The sequence below is a fragment of the Muntiacus reevesi genome, chromosome 2 (assembly GCF_963930625.1).
Source record: "Muntiacus reevesi chromosome 2, mMunRee1.1, whole genome shotgun sequence".
In the NCBI taxonomy this organism is placed as follows: domain Eukaryota; kingdom Metazoa; phylum Chordata; class Mammalia; order Artiodactyla; family Cervidae; genus Muntiacus; species Muntiacus reevesi.
In genome coordinates this window covers 282,308,644-282,323,991 of record NC_089250.1, presented here as the reverse complement: position 1 = coordinate 282,323,991, position 15,348 = coordinate 282,308,644, and the positions used below count along the sequence as shown (strand labels likewise).

Below are 15,348 nucleotides of genomic sequence, written 5' to 3'. Positions count from 1 at the left end.
GCAGCCATCATAAACCGTTAGCCTAATGGCTTCAAATTCCAGGGTGGGAGGCCCGAAATCCTGTCAGCTTTGAGTAACCTGAGTCCTAATCTGAAGGGGGCTTGCGTCTCGTCAGCTTCAGGGATTACAAGTTCCTTCACCCACGGAAACCCCAAATCCCCTAGTGCTAAGACCCTCAAATACCTAGATTAACCACAGATCCCCTCAGCCTGAGGCACCCCCAAAATACCACCCGCAAAGAGACCAAATTTCCTAAACCTCGGAGACCCTGAATACCTCCGCCTGGGAGCTCTTAAACCTCTTCCTCCTCAAGACCCTAACTGTACTGCCTATCTGAGCCCTAAAATCCCTTAGTAAGAAACCCCCGATTTCCTCAGCCTCACAGATCCCAAGTTTTCTCACCCTGCGCATTCTACATCAGACAAAAGATCCCCAGTCCCCTCTGACTGAGGACCCCAGTTACTTCAGCCCGTGGGACCCAGATCTCCTCAAGCCGAGCGACTTCTCCCTTAGACGTAGAACCTACGTTATGCCCAGATTTTTCTGAGTCCCCAGGAGGAGATCCTCAAAACCCTTCTTGGAGAAACATTCCCTCTGCTTCACTGGAACAGAGCCCTGATTTCAGCCTGACCCCAGTACAGCAGTTAGGGGTTTCCGGGTCTCCTCGAGAATCCCTCCGTCACCCACAGTCACATCCCTCCCAGTGCCATCCCTCAGAGGGGTTGAATTGTAGGGGAAGCAAAGAAACCAAATCTAGTTCATATTAGGCTGATCTGTCATATCTAGTCAGGATCCGTCCATCCCACCAATACCCTCACCCTGACTTTCCCCTCGCCTTACTGCCCTGGACACTCCACCCAAGGCAGGCAGCTCAGGCTCTGGACACTGGTCTGGGCTATCTCAGCACCTTCTTCTTCCACAGGCACCTTGGCCTTGAGCACTCCAATGGCCATGAGGCCGAACAGGTCTCCAGAGGAGAGCACTGAGGGAAATGCCGGGAGAACAGAGCGGAAGCCCACGGTGAGCGGTGGAGTCGGCAAAGCTGGGCTCAAAGTCAGCTCTATAGGAAGGACATGGCGCTGGTCCCTGAAGCACCACAGACTGCTTGCCTTGAAAGCTGAGTGAACGTCCCTGTGACTGTACACAGGATGGGAATACCTGGTCCTGTCTGAGATGGTGGGGTGGAGTGGGACAAAACAGGACACTAGCTTCTCAACTGCACTGTGTCCAGGGAGAGCTAGGAAAATGCTCAGTTTGTTCAGTTAAGGAGGACACAGTCGGGAAGGAAAGTCTTCATCCCTGTCTCACACAGACCATCCAGGAGCTTCAGGCTTCTCCCTGCACAAAAGGTGGAGGAGAAGGCTCAGCGCTAAGGTCTGACTTAGATTGGTAAATCACTGATGAAATCTATTATTTTCCTTAGGCCAAAGATGCTTTCAAAGACATCTCCGTATTCTTCTCCAAGGAGGAATGGGAAGAGATGGGAGAATGGGAAAAAATCCGATATAGGAATGTGAAAAGAAACTACGAAGCACTGATTGCTATAGGTAACAGGAAGTGCTGGGCGCCTGTGAGCCGGGGAAACATGAAACAGGTCTTCACCCTCAGGGTTCACTTGGCCTGCTCTTAGGTGGCTTCACCTGCTCACAGTTCCCTTTTGTGTGGAGACAAACCTGGAGGAAATGTTTGCAGTTCTGTACCAGAGGGAGGGTGACCTGCAGTGCAGAGCTCACCTCTTGCCTTGTTCTATATTCTCCCAACACATCCCACAGATTCCGTGACTCTGTGACACTTTCCATTGCTTCTATGCTTTGTTTCCCCTTCTTAGAACAAATATTTTGCTTCTTTCCAGGTTTCAGAGCCACTCGACCAGATTTCATGCATCCCCGCAGGCAGGCCATCAAGCCCCAGGGAGATGACACTGAGGATTCTGATGAAGAATGGACACCAAGGCAGCAAGGTGAGAGGCCAGGAGGGTGTGGACGTGTCTTCCTGAAACCAGCCTGGGCTTAGGTCTCAACTACATCTTAGCCAGTAGCAAGGAAAACATAATTTTCAGCATTCCCAAGTGGCTGTGGCTGAATATTGACATTAGCCTGAATGAAGATGAATGTATAGGTTTTCCAGTGTAATTCTCAAAAGTTTTATGGTTAAAATTTATCATTATTTTTAAAAAGAATTATTTTTGCTAAACATTCTTAGTGAAAGGCAGTTAAAGATCCTTTAGAAATAAATTCACCAAACAGATTGGTTATTGGTTATTGCATTAAATCCCTTGAAAGAGGAAATGATTAACATATTATTTCAAGATACATTATGTATATATGTATACAAAATAAAACTCATGCTCTTTTTACCCTAAGGTAAAACTAATTCTTTATTTTGATTCTGGGAAAGGGTTTGAGAGAACTATTTATTCTCCATGATCTTTCCCACATTTCACTGACCAGAGAAGGCATCAGGTAAATAAAATGAAGTACACCTATTATAAAATAGAAGTAAGCAGCTCACTTCCTCTTCTGCTGCTCAGTTTAGAAGAGTTAATCTGCCTAGACTGGAGAAACAATTTAGATAGTTCTATGATTCTCCATCTATGGATTTCTGTTCTCCCAGATATTAAAAAATTACTTATTTAGTTTTGGCTGCACTGGGTCTTTGTTGCTGTGCATGGGCTTTCTCTGGTTGCGGTGACTGTCTTCTCGTTGCAGAGCACGTGCAGGCTCTGGAGTTTTTGAAAAAAAAGGCTTAGCTGCCCCGCAGAAAGTGGCATCTCCCTGGACCAGCCATCGAACCTGTGTCCTCTGCACTGGCAGGCAGATTCTCATCCACTGTGCACCAGGGACGTCCCTCTGTTCCCTTAGGTTATTAAAACTAGTGAAAGGGACATGAAAACCAAACATTTGGTTGTCTGCAAAGGTTTTGACAAAAGGAGAGATTCTTAGGGAATACATACGCCTCGGTTCACCATACGCCTGCTCGTCTTTATTTACCTTTTTAACAGTTTCTGAGTGTATGGCACACCGCTGCTAACTATGTACACGTTAGTGTTAGTGGCCACAGTGCTAATCTCTCAGTCATGGCTGACTCTGCGTACCCATAGACTGGAGCCCACCAGGCTCCTCTGTTCATGGGATTCTCTAGGCAAGAATATTGGGATGGGTTGCCATGTCCTGCTCCAGGTGATCTTCCCAACGCAGGGATTGAGCCTGCATCTGTTGCATCTCCTGCATTGCAGGTGGACTTTTTACCCCTGAGCCACCGGGATTATATATACACATTGCTGTACAACAAATCTGTAGAAGTGTTACATCTTGTGTAACTGAAGCCCTAATCCACTGAGGAACAATTCTCCAATCCTTCCTCCTCATAGCCCTTGGCAACCACGATTATATTTTCTCTTTCCATGGATTTAATTTAGATACCTCAGAGAAGTGGAATCAGGCCATATTTGTCTTTTTTGATTGGTTCATTTCACTTAGTATAATATCATCAAGGCCCATCCATGTAGCATATGACAGAAATCTTTTTTAAGGCTTCAAAACATTCCGTTGTGTGCATGTGGATATAAGAGCTATAACATATATCTTATATATAATCTTTGTCTTTTATCCACCAATGAACATTTAGAATGCTCACACATCTTGCCCATTGGGAATAATGCGGCAATGACTATACATGTGCCCACTATTTACTCATTATCTTGCTTTCAATTTTTTATGGAAACCCACTCTTGTGTTGGGTTGCTAGATCATACAACACTTCTAATTTTCTGTGGAAACTCCATAGTCTTTTCTAGAAAGCTTGCAACATTTTACATTGCCAACAATAGTGTATAAGGGTTCCAATTTCTCCATATCCTTACCAAACTTGTTATTGTCTTCTTATACATATTGCCCATCCCAGAAGGTTTCAATTTGTATTTCCATACCGATTAGTAATATTGAGAATCTTTTCATATATTTGTTGGCCATTGTGTATTTTCTCTGGAGAATTGTCTATTCAATTCCTTCTCTCACTGTTAGTCAGTGCAGACTGCCATAACAAAACAGACTGCATTCCTTAAACCACAGAAATTTGTTTTCTTACAATCCTGGAACATGGAAATTTGATATCAAGGTGCCATCATGGTCCATCAGATTTTCTTCCTGGCTTATAGGTAGCCTTCAAACTGGTGTATGCTTAATAACCCCTTATCAGGTGCAGATTTTATAAATATTTTCTACCATCATGTCGGTGGCCTTTTCAACTCTGTTCAGTGTCCTTTGCTGCACAGAGGTTTTAAGATTAATCTCATTTCTCTATTTTTACTTTGTTACTAATACTTGTGCACTTGGCACCATATCTAAGAAATCATTGCTGAATCAGTGTCGTGAAGCTTCACCCTTGTTGTCTTCTAAGGGTCTTATCAAGTCTTGCATAAATGTCTTTAATCCATTCTGAGTTGATTTTTCTTCAAGATGTAAGATGTTCATTACTTTGCATATGGTTATTTTGTTTCCCCAGCACCATTCATTACAGGGATTAAGCTTTCCCCATTATCTTGACACGCTAGATGAAGATCATTAGACCATGTATCCAAGAGTTGATTTCTGGCTGTCTATTCTGTTCCATTGATTGACATATCTGTCTTTATGCCAGCCAGCTTCCTCAGTGGCTCAGCAGGTGAAGAATCTGCCTTCAGTGCAGGAGACACAGGAGATGTGGGTTCAATCCATGAGTTAAGAAGATCCCCTGGAGAAGGCAATGGCAACCCTGTCCAGTATTCTTGCCTGAGAAATCCCCTGGACAGAGGAGCCTGGAGGGCTACAGTCCAAAAGGTCACAGAAAGTCAAGAAGACTGAGCAGCTAAGCACACATGTTTTGCCAAATCCACACTCTTTTGGCTCCTGTACCTTTGTAGTGTGTTCTGAAATCAGAGGCCTCCAGCTTTGCTGTTCTTTCTAAGATTGCTTTGCCAGTTTGGGGTGCTCTGAGATTCCGTGTTAACTGTTGGATGGATTTTCTATATCTGAAAAAACTTCCATTGGGATTTTAATAGGAATTGCATTGAATGTTTAAATTGCTTTGGGTAGTATGAACAGCTTAATAATATTAAGCCTCTAAATCCATAAACATGAGACACCTATCGATTATTTATGTCAGATTCCTTTCAGCAATATTTTGTAGTTTTCAACATATGAGTCTTTCATCTCCTTAAGTTTATTCCTAATTACTTCATTCTTCTCAATGCTATTATAAATAAGATTCTTTGATCAGTGGCTAGGACTCCACACTCCCAATGCAGAGAACTTGCGTTCAGTCCCTAGTCAGGGAACTAGATCCCACATGCCGCAACAAAAGTCCTGGAAAAAACAAAGAAATAAAAATAAATATTTTTTTATAATTTAGCTCTTGAATATAGCTTTAAAAAAATAAAAAATAAATAGTATTGTTTTCTTATTTTCCTTTGTGAAATGGTCATTCTTCATGCATGGAAAGATATTTGAGTGTTGATTTTGTACCGTGCAACTTTCTCTGCAGGAATTTTGTGTTTGTGGATTTAAAGATTTTTCTGCACATAAAACCATGCCCCTGTGAGCAGACATAATTTTACTTCTTTCTTTCCAAATGGAAGCCTTTTGTTTCCATTTCTAACCTACAGCACTGGCTAGGAGTTCTAATATTATGGTGAACACAAATTTGATAACGGGCATCCTTGGCTTTTCTTCTTGATCTTTATCACTGATGACTATGATGTTAGAGGTAGACTTTCAATATATGACCTTTATTATATTGCAGTCACTTCCTCCTATTCCTACATTGTTGAGAACTTTTGTCATGAAAGACTATTAAATTTATTAGATATTTTATGAAAATCAGATGAGGCACGGATGAAGTTTCATATATTTTTTTAATTTTAAGAAAACTATGTAATACTCCCAGTGGAACCATGGGAGTTGATGATACAGAAATCATTTTCCATTCCTCCTTTGGTAATCATTGTCTTTGTCACTCTCTGGCTTAGAATTATGTGTCCTTAATTAGAATACCCAGAGTTTGGAAACATTTCCCAACCAAAACACTGATTCTCATCGTTTTCTAGGTAAACCTTCTTCGATGCCCTTCAGAGTGGAGCACAGTAAACACCAGAAAGTGAGTATTTCCCAAATCCTGTTGACAAAATAACCTCCTCATGGATCGAGTCACGGGTGAGAATAGCAGAAAACACAGAGATCCTGGAGACCGCTGCCTTCCTGTCCTGAGTCTTTAGCACAATGTCTGATATCATCACCATCTTTGCAGTTAGTAAGAACAACAGCAGTAGTAGGTTGTTCTGTTGTTACATTATTTTCATAATATTTTAGACTTCAAGTATTTTATGTGAATAAACTTGCTTAAACCTTAAATCAATCCTACAGTACCTATAAGTAGGTATAGAGCTATCACCATTATAGATACAAAAAAAAAAAAAAAAGGTAAGAAACATTTGATTATATACCTGAGACCACAGTATCACTGGTAGTGTAATGTAAACCAATGCACATTCTCTAAACACCTTACAAACTGATTAAAACTTCCATAGTTCTATGAAGCTTATTCATACATCTTTATATCACTCATCTGAGACATGTTTTCAACCTCAGTTTTTTGTGCTTTGCTAGGGAGGCATATGCTAAGACATCTGAATAAGGGAAGCTTAAGGACATGCTGGGCAGTTTGTAGAGTGGACTGTCCAAGATGAAGAAGCTTAAAGATATGCTGGGCAGTTTGTAGAGTGGACAGTCCAAGATGAAGAAGGAGACAGGATCCCTACCTCAGAGCCTCCCACTCCAATATGAGGAAGCAACTTGCAACCCTGATAAGCCTCAGGTTTATGACTGAAAAGCAACAAATAAGAAAATAACAGAAGGACTTCACATAGATTACCTGCTTTTGAGTAGAAACTCATCATCTGGGCATCATTTCAAATGGTCATTCTTGTAGGAGGGAGTAACAACTCCTTCCACTGAGCTCTAATTAGCAACTCTCCTGTTTGTAATCATTTGTTTAGCCTGCCCCTGTGTTGTGAGGTTTGAGATCCTAGCCCACACCCATTAGTTCTCAGAAGTCCAGGCCCACCTCAAAGCCCCTAAGTGCCCCCTGAATGGTTCGTGAGTGAGTGACTCCACATTTAAGCATTCATCTAGGAGTAGAAAGGTCAAAGGATGCTGAAGATAGTATCTGTGAGTTGCACTTTAAATATAGTGGCAGTTTAGGGAATAAATTGATACGTAAGGGATGTACGTTCACGTTCTTACTGTAGTAAATACTTCACACAACAATTTGTTGAAGGTTATTAAATTTCATGTCCACTATAATATTAAGAATTAGCCTGTATACCAATTCATGGATCAGGAAACTGAGTAGAACCAGCTAGTCATACAGCCTTGTTCGAGGAGAATTGACGAGACCGGCTACTTTAATTCCAAACATTGTCGCTAGGACATGGCAACCTGCAGCTTTCATCTCATTTTCTTTCTTGTCTAAATGTGATTCGGCCGATCGTCTTTTCTCCTCTTAATCTCACTGCTTTGTCACCTTGTTTTCCACATGTGTTTTGTCCCCTCTGTAATTTTCCATACGTCCTCGTCCGTCAAAGGGCCACTATTAAGAGAAACCCTCAGGATCTCTCTACCAGCCCTTACCCTCTTCTTTCCCTGACCTCCAGCTTTTCTCCCTGCCTTGCTCTCACTTTTATGCAGAAAGTTGAAGGGGAAGAACCTTAAGATATGAATTCTAGTTTTGATTCACTATCCACGTAGGTCCTTATTTTACACTCCAGTGTTCAGACCCCTTCCCCCCATATCAGGTATTTCCAAGAATTGTCAAAGTATTAACTAAAGTCATGCATGTGAAAACACTTCATAAAGTCCTAAAGAACTAAAGAAATGCATGTTGTCTTTTACTCACATGGAAGAGAATGTCCAGGGCACCATTAAGTAATGAATCTTGTTTGAAGGAATTGCCGGGAGCAGCAGAATCGCTGAAGACAAGTGGCTCCAAGCAGGCTCAGAATCCAGTGCCCCATCACAGAAAAGCAAGGACCCCTGGACAGCACCCCAGACAAAAAGTCGGTAAGAGAAATTTGGGGAATTCCTGTAATTAGTTCCTCTAATTCCTGTAGAAAAACTAATAAGCATGGCCTAGGTGTGTGGCAGGGACTTTGGGTAGGCGGGGTTTAAGCTGGACTGACCTGAGACATGAAGTTAGCACTGGGGCCTTGGGAAAATCTTATACAATTTCTGAGATCCTGAATGCTATCTGTAAAGTGAGGATAAGGATACATGACTCATACAGTGCTTGAAAACCTTACATTAAATGCAAAAGTCTGACACATACAAGTAGTTCAATAAATGCAACTGTGATAAGAGGAACCATGCTTTGTTAGTGTTCATGCCCAGACCTCTGCTCAATGCCTTACTTGTCATGTGCGCTTAACACATATTTTCTGAGTAGATGTGTCGATGAACTATTACCTAAGTCGGAAGGTTGGGAAGTTAAACCTACTAATGGGAAGTGCAGGAAGCTATCACTGAACTGGGCATCTGTGGTCAGTGGCGCCTCAGTCTCTTGAAACTGTATTTAAAGGGAGAAGAAAGAAAACATAGAGAAGGGACTCCCTGGTGGTTAAGAGGTGAAGACTCCACGCTTCCACTGCAGGAGGTGTGAGTTCCATTCCTGGTCAGGGAACTAAGATCCCACAAGCAATGCAGTCTGGCCGAGAAATAAATAATGGAACATGAAAACATAAAATTACGAAAGTAAAAGTTTGAAAAATACATATAAGAAAATTTTAACAAAGTGTAGAGATGGACAGGTAGGAGATCTCACACTTTCTGATAAAATGGGACTAACTCCCCAGACCCCACCAGCCTTCCTTAGCTTCTGTTCTCCATCTTAGAACTCAGAAGAAAGGAGACTGGAATGAAGAGGTACAGGCTACGGGAAAGAAAGGGCCACGTGTACCAAGAGGTCAGCGAGCCCCAGGATGACGACTACCTCTGTGAGTGACCCCGCTGGCCCACTCACGGAGAAGGGGCAATGAGGCCTTGGTCCACTAACCTCACCTCACCATTTAGTCCACCGGCCATCCCCTTCCTCTATGACTTCGGGTGCAGGATCGAGGACAAATGCCATGAATGCCCTAGTTCTTTATGAAGGTCTTTACAACCAGAAACATCACTGTACCTCCTCTCATCCCTGTTCTCACCTCCAGATTGTGAGGAGTGTCAGAACTTCTTCATCGACAGCTGTGCTGCCCATGGGCCCCCAACATTTGTAAAGGACTGTGCAGTGGAAAAGGGGCATGCCAATCACTCAGTCCTCACGCTGCCCCCTGGGTTAAGCATCAGACTGTCGGGCATCCCTGACGCTGGGCTTGGAGTGTGGAACGAGGCTTCCGATCTGCCGCTGGGCCTGCACTTTGGCCCCTATGAGGGCCAGATCACAGACGATGAAGAGGCCGCCAACAGTGGATACGCCTCGCTGGTGAGAAGCACCCGTTTCCCTGTCCTCTGGCCTCTAATCACTTGTACGTGGTGGTGGGTATTTCATGTCTACATATGAGGATGCAGATGGTGATAACATGGTCGTCAATGACACAGTCAGCCCTGTGTACTGTGTGCCGTGGGCGTGACCACAGGACTTCCATCTAAATGTCAGAGGAGAGGTGGGACCACAGTGTACAGACACTCATGGCATCTATCTAAAGGTCAGAGGAGAGGTGGGAACACAGTGTACAGACACTGAGACCTCTCTCTAAGGTCAGAGGAGAGGTGGGAGCACAGTGTAGAGATACACAGAAGTGACTCCTCCCTTGTGGAGCCCTTGCCTTCAATGAATCAAGGGACTCAGACTTGGAATGATGAGTAAGGAGCTTACCGTGTGGTCCGACTGGCAGTTGAATCCATGCAGGCTGAAAAGCACCAATGACTACACAAGGAAATAGCTCTTCTATTGCTTCCTACCAAAAAAAAAAAAAAAAAAAGAGGAAAGCTTGTAACTCTTTCTCTGACCCTCAGATCACCAAAGGGAGGAACTGCTACGAGTATGTGGATGGAAAGGACACGTCTTGGGCCAACTGGATGAGGTGAGTGCAGTGAGTCTGCAGTGTGTAGACATTGAGACTCCCTCCATCCCACGCCCCTTTCCTTCTCAACCCGGCTCCCTCAAAAGCTTTCACATCTTCCTTACTCTTTTCCCTCAATACCATACTCTTTCATTTCAAAAGACACTAAAAAGAAGGAAATAAAAATATGGCATGTGCCGTCAAGATACAAGTCTATATGCTGAACAAAACTGGTGGACTTGAAAACAACTTGAAGCATCTAGATTCACCAGGAACACTTTAACTCACTTAGTGAACACTTCTCACGCCCTTTATCGTGCAGTTTAGACAGTGAACTTCGCTACTGAAGCAGATCACACAACCCATGTCCTTTTGGAGAACATACTGCAGACAGATATTAGCCAATTGATTTTAGGAACAGTAACCTTATATTTTCTATCTTTGAGTAAATGCACACGCCAGGATGACCTAACACAGGAGACCTTGACTCTCTGTGGGCAAAAACCTCCTCAGGATTGGTTCCAGTGAGAGGTGGGCCCTGAGGCCTGGGAAGGAATGGGGGGCAGCTTGGCCCTGAGCAGGGCCATTCTCTGAGGGCCTCTCCTTTCATCAGGGCAGGCAGACAGTGAACAAACTATTACTGTTCCGTGTCTCAAGCTATATCAGAGCTCTCTCCAAGTATATGTGGGAGTGGGTGGGCAAGCGAATAGGACCCTGGATACACGTGGGGAGATGGCAGAAAGACTCGGCAGAGAAGGCAGGCTGGGGTGAGTGCTGAGGGCTGCATGTTAGCCAAGATGCACCAAGTCCTGTGGATGAAAGAGAACTTAACTCAGAGTTTAGAGGAGCTGGAGGTCACCAGCCTCACGGACATTCCAGGTGGAGATGAGTCTGGAACTGGGCTCCGGAAAATGGCTACTTAGGTAAGGAGAGAAAAGCATGGGAATTCACATGGCCTGGTCCAAGGTGTGAACAGAAGGTCCACATGAGGGGCGGCCTCAGAGGCGGAAGGCAAGGAGCTGGGCATGGGCGGAGAGTGGAGGGCACTCGTCACCTGAGGTTTCTTTCCCTTTCCCGGCCTCGACCCCAGGTATGTGAACTGTGCCCGGGACGACGAGGAGCAGAACCTGGTGGCCTTCCAGTATCACGGGCAGATCTTCTACCGAACCTGCCGGGTGGTCAGGCCGGGCTGTGAGCTGCTGGTCTGGTACGGGGACGAGTACGGTCAGGACCTTGGCATCAAGCGGAAGAGCAGGGGGAAGAGTGAGCTCGCGACCGGGAGAGGTGAGTGTCTCCCCTCTTCCAGCACCCCACCCCATCCTGGGAGCCTCCGTGGTCCGATTTCGAAGCAGAGGACAATCCAGTCCTAAGTCAGTTGAGTTGCAATTAAAATGCCTCAGAATTTGATTCTTTTCATATGACTGTTAGGAGAGATTTTATATTGAAAATGTTAGTTCTAATTTTCAATATTTCATGCAAAAAAATGTGCAACATCACCTTCTGCTAAAAGGCTGAGAAGCAAAAAGCAACATTTCGAGCACCTACCACCTCTCTGCCCTTTATTTGTTTCTTCTTCATTTCCTCCCATTTCTAAGCGACACGTGTACAGTGATGCGCATTCAGTTCCTGTTCCAGTCTTTTGTCATGTGAGTTCACGCTCTGTGACAGACGGGGCTCCACGCCCCGAAACAGACAGAACCACTGCCCTGGGGCAGCAGGGGCTTCACACCAGACAGGGGCTGGTGCTGAGGAAAACCAGCGCAGGGAACGTGCCTCGGATCAGCGTGAGCAGAGGGTGGGGTGTGGTGCAGGACGGTGCGACAGGGTCTCTGCAGAGATAAGACCTGCGGGGAAGGATTCCAGGCAGGGGAGCAGCCCGTGCCGCAGCCCCAGGACCGGGAAGCGAGGCCATGCCAGGGGTCGCAGGAGGAAGCACAGAAGGAGAGGAAGGAGGCTCGACGGGACACGGAAGCCTCAGGGCCTGTGTCCACGTGCAGGCCCCAGAGGTCCTCCTGGGTGACACAGAACAACCGCCAGGCTTTCAGCTGCAAGCAGCATGTTCTCTGTGCTAAGACGATCCTTTGGTTCACTTTTGGGAAGAGGCAGTAGCGGGGAGTCCCCTCAGAGATCAGTTCATTGCCAGACATGAGGGGAGAGTGGGCTGTCTGAAGATGCTTGGGAGTGAGGGTGTGAAGGGTCTGACTGGACATGTATATTTAAACATGGATTCCTAGTGCATGTTAAGTGGATTAAGCCTGAATGAAATAAATGAGGTATGAGTACTGGTGAGGCTGGAGAAAGGATATGCCTTTATTTTATGATTTATGGGAAACTGAGAGAGGAGCAATTTGTGAACCAGTTTGGGCAGCAGGAGCCAGAACTGTAGTCAGTGGGACTTGGGCCGCTCGGTCTCATCCAGGCTCAAACCCACTTCCTGCAGAGATCGGCACAAAGGCTGCTCTTTGAACAAGGAACCACAAAGTCAGAATTAGCCACACCTGCTCTAACCACCCCCCGTGCTGCCTCCCATATGCAGAGAGCTCCAGGCCAGGCTCCCCTAACTTAATAGACCCTTTCCCCTCACAGGGAGCCACTCAGGAGATTCCACCTAAGTCATCAAGTCTTATCCCTCAGTAGGGTAGATATCTGGGGGCACTGTGACGTGACTTTTCAGACACCTACACGCGGGGAAAGTCCCTGCAGATCCATCTCTATCAGGAGAGACGCTGCCTCTGATGCAGCTGGAAGGTCCCTATCTGGGTGATATGTAGAAAAGGCCCTTGACACCCGCTTCCTGGATTTCTGTAGATGTAGAGAATAACAGTGGAATGGAAGAGTGGACTGTAAAGGCACTTGATGGGCGACAGATCGTGCACTGTCAACACTTAGATGATGAGTGGACAAGGCCTGACCGTGGCAAACCAGCTACCTGACAAAAGCTTCCTCTTTCAGCAGAACCGAAGCCCAAGATGCACCCATGTCCCTCCTGCTCTCTGGCCTTCTCCAGCCAGAAATTCCTCAGCCAACACATCCAACGCAGTCACCCCTCTCAGACCCTCCTGAGACCATCTGAAAGAGACCGCCTCCAACCAGAGGATCCCTGCCCAGGCAGTCAAAATCGGAGATATTCCAATCCACACAGCCCGAGCGACAAACCTGAGGGCCACGAGGCCAAGGACAGGCCCCAACAATTGCTGAAAAGCGTAAGGCTGAAGAGGATTTCAAGGGCCTCTTCCAACTCACCCAGAGGACAAATGGGGGATTCTGGGGTGCATGAGAGAATGACAGACGAGCCCGGCACAAGCCAGAAACTGAATCCAGAGGACACAGGCACATTGCTCACGGGGGCAGGGGTCTCAGGGATTATGAGGGTCACATGCGGAGAGTGTGGGCAAGGCTCCAAGGACAGGTCAAGTCTCACCACACACGAGAGGACACATACAGGGAAGAAGCCCTATGTTTGCGGGGAGTGTGGGCGAAGCTTCCATCGGAAGTCCCATCTCATCACACACCAGAGGACACACACAGGGGAGAAGCCCTATGTTTGTGGGGAGTGTGGGCGAAGCTTCCGTCAGAAGGCCCATCTCATCACACACCAGAGGACACACACGGGGGAGAAGCCCTTTGTTTGCAGGGAGTGTGGGCGAAGCTTCAGTGATAAGTCAGTCCTCATCAGACACCAGAGGATACACACAGGGGAGAAGCCCTATGCTTGTGGGGAATGTGGGCGAAGCTTCAGTGATAAGTCAGTCCTCATCAGACACCAGAGGATACATACAGGGGAGATGCCCTATGTTTGCAGGGAGTGTGGGCGAAGCTTCAGTGATAAGTCAGTCCTCATCAAACACCAGAGGATACACACAGGGGAGAAGCCCTATGTTTGCAGGGAGTGTGGGCGAAGCTTCAGACAGAAGTCCCTCCTCATAAGCCACCAGAGGACACACACAGGGGAGAAGCCCTATGTTTGCAGGGAGTGTGGGCGATGCTTCAGTCATAAGTCAGTCCTCATCACACACCAGAGGATACACACAGGGGAGAAGCCCTTTGTTTGCAGGGAGTGTGGGCGAAGCTTCAGTCATAAGGCCAATCTCATCTCACACAAGAGGACACACACAGGGGAGAAGCCCTATGATTGCGTGGAGTGTGGGCGAAGCTTCTGTCAGAAATCAACCCTCATCAAACACCAGAGGACACACACAGGGTAGAAGCCCTATGTTTGCAGGGAGCGTGGGCGAAGCTTCAGTCAGAAGACCCATCTCATCTCACACAAGAGAACATATACAGGGGAGAAGAACTATGTTTGCGGTGAGTGTGGGCAAAGCTTCATTCAGAAGTCAGATTTCATCATACAGCAGAGGACACACACAGGGGAGAAGCCCTATGTTTGCAGGGAGTGTGGGCAAAGCTTCAGTCACAAGTCCATCCTCATCAGACACCAGAGGACACACACGGGGGAGAAGCCCTGTTTGCAGGGAGTGTGAGTGAGTCATGAGCAACAAACCACACCTTAGCCACAGGAGGATTTCTGCAGCCACCCCATGCCTCAGCTCTAAGGGCGCCTCAGAGGAGGCCTGTGACCCGTTACTGTCCCCACGAGTATGAGGAGAGAATTCCCAAGTGGTCCAGGGGTTAAAACTCCAATGCAGAGACCTACGTTCAATATTTGCTTGGGGACCTAGCTCCCACATGCTGCAACTAAGACACAGCCGAGCCAAATAAATAAATATATAATAAATATTTTAAAGAAAGCGTGTGATAAGCACAGAATTATTTGTTAAATAGACTTTCCACTTTCATGACAGGAGAGGAGGGATATAAACCGCAAAGGGTTCCTTAGGTGTTCTGGAGATGTTCATGCCAATTGCCTTCGTGGTTTATTAGGTCTCCTCTTCTAATAAATTTTGTCTCCAAACAAATCTGAATCCCAGACTATGTACTCATTCCCCCCTTAACACTGACAGCATTGGGGTCCAGTTAGCTGAACCCCTGGGAAGGCATAATTCTGGAGCCAACTCAGTTAGGTCACTGGACAGTCAATCCTGGGTCCAGGGAGAGGAATGCAGAGTGGAATCAGAATCACCAGGGAAGGGAATTTCCGGCCTCCTGGGAAGTGTGGCCTCTCCTCCTTATAGACCCCGGCTCTCCTTTGGCCTCTCCTGGTGACCCTCTGCTTCCCTCTGACTTCTGTAGCCGCAAAGTTGAAGGCCACATGCGCGTGTGTGTGTGTGTGTGTGTGTGTGTGTGTGCTCGCGAGCCTGACT

The 15,348-nt window shown here is 46.2% G+C and overlaps 1 pseudogene; it reads left to right on the top strand.

Moving 5' to 3' along the window:
* The first annotated feature begins 951 nt into the window (after nt 1-951).
* LOC136161882 (histone-lysine N-methyltransferase PRDM9-like) lies at nt 952-14,572 on the top strand (annotated as a pseudogene).
* Nucleotides 14,573-15,348: the final 776 nt, after the last annotated feature.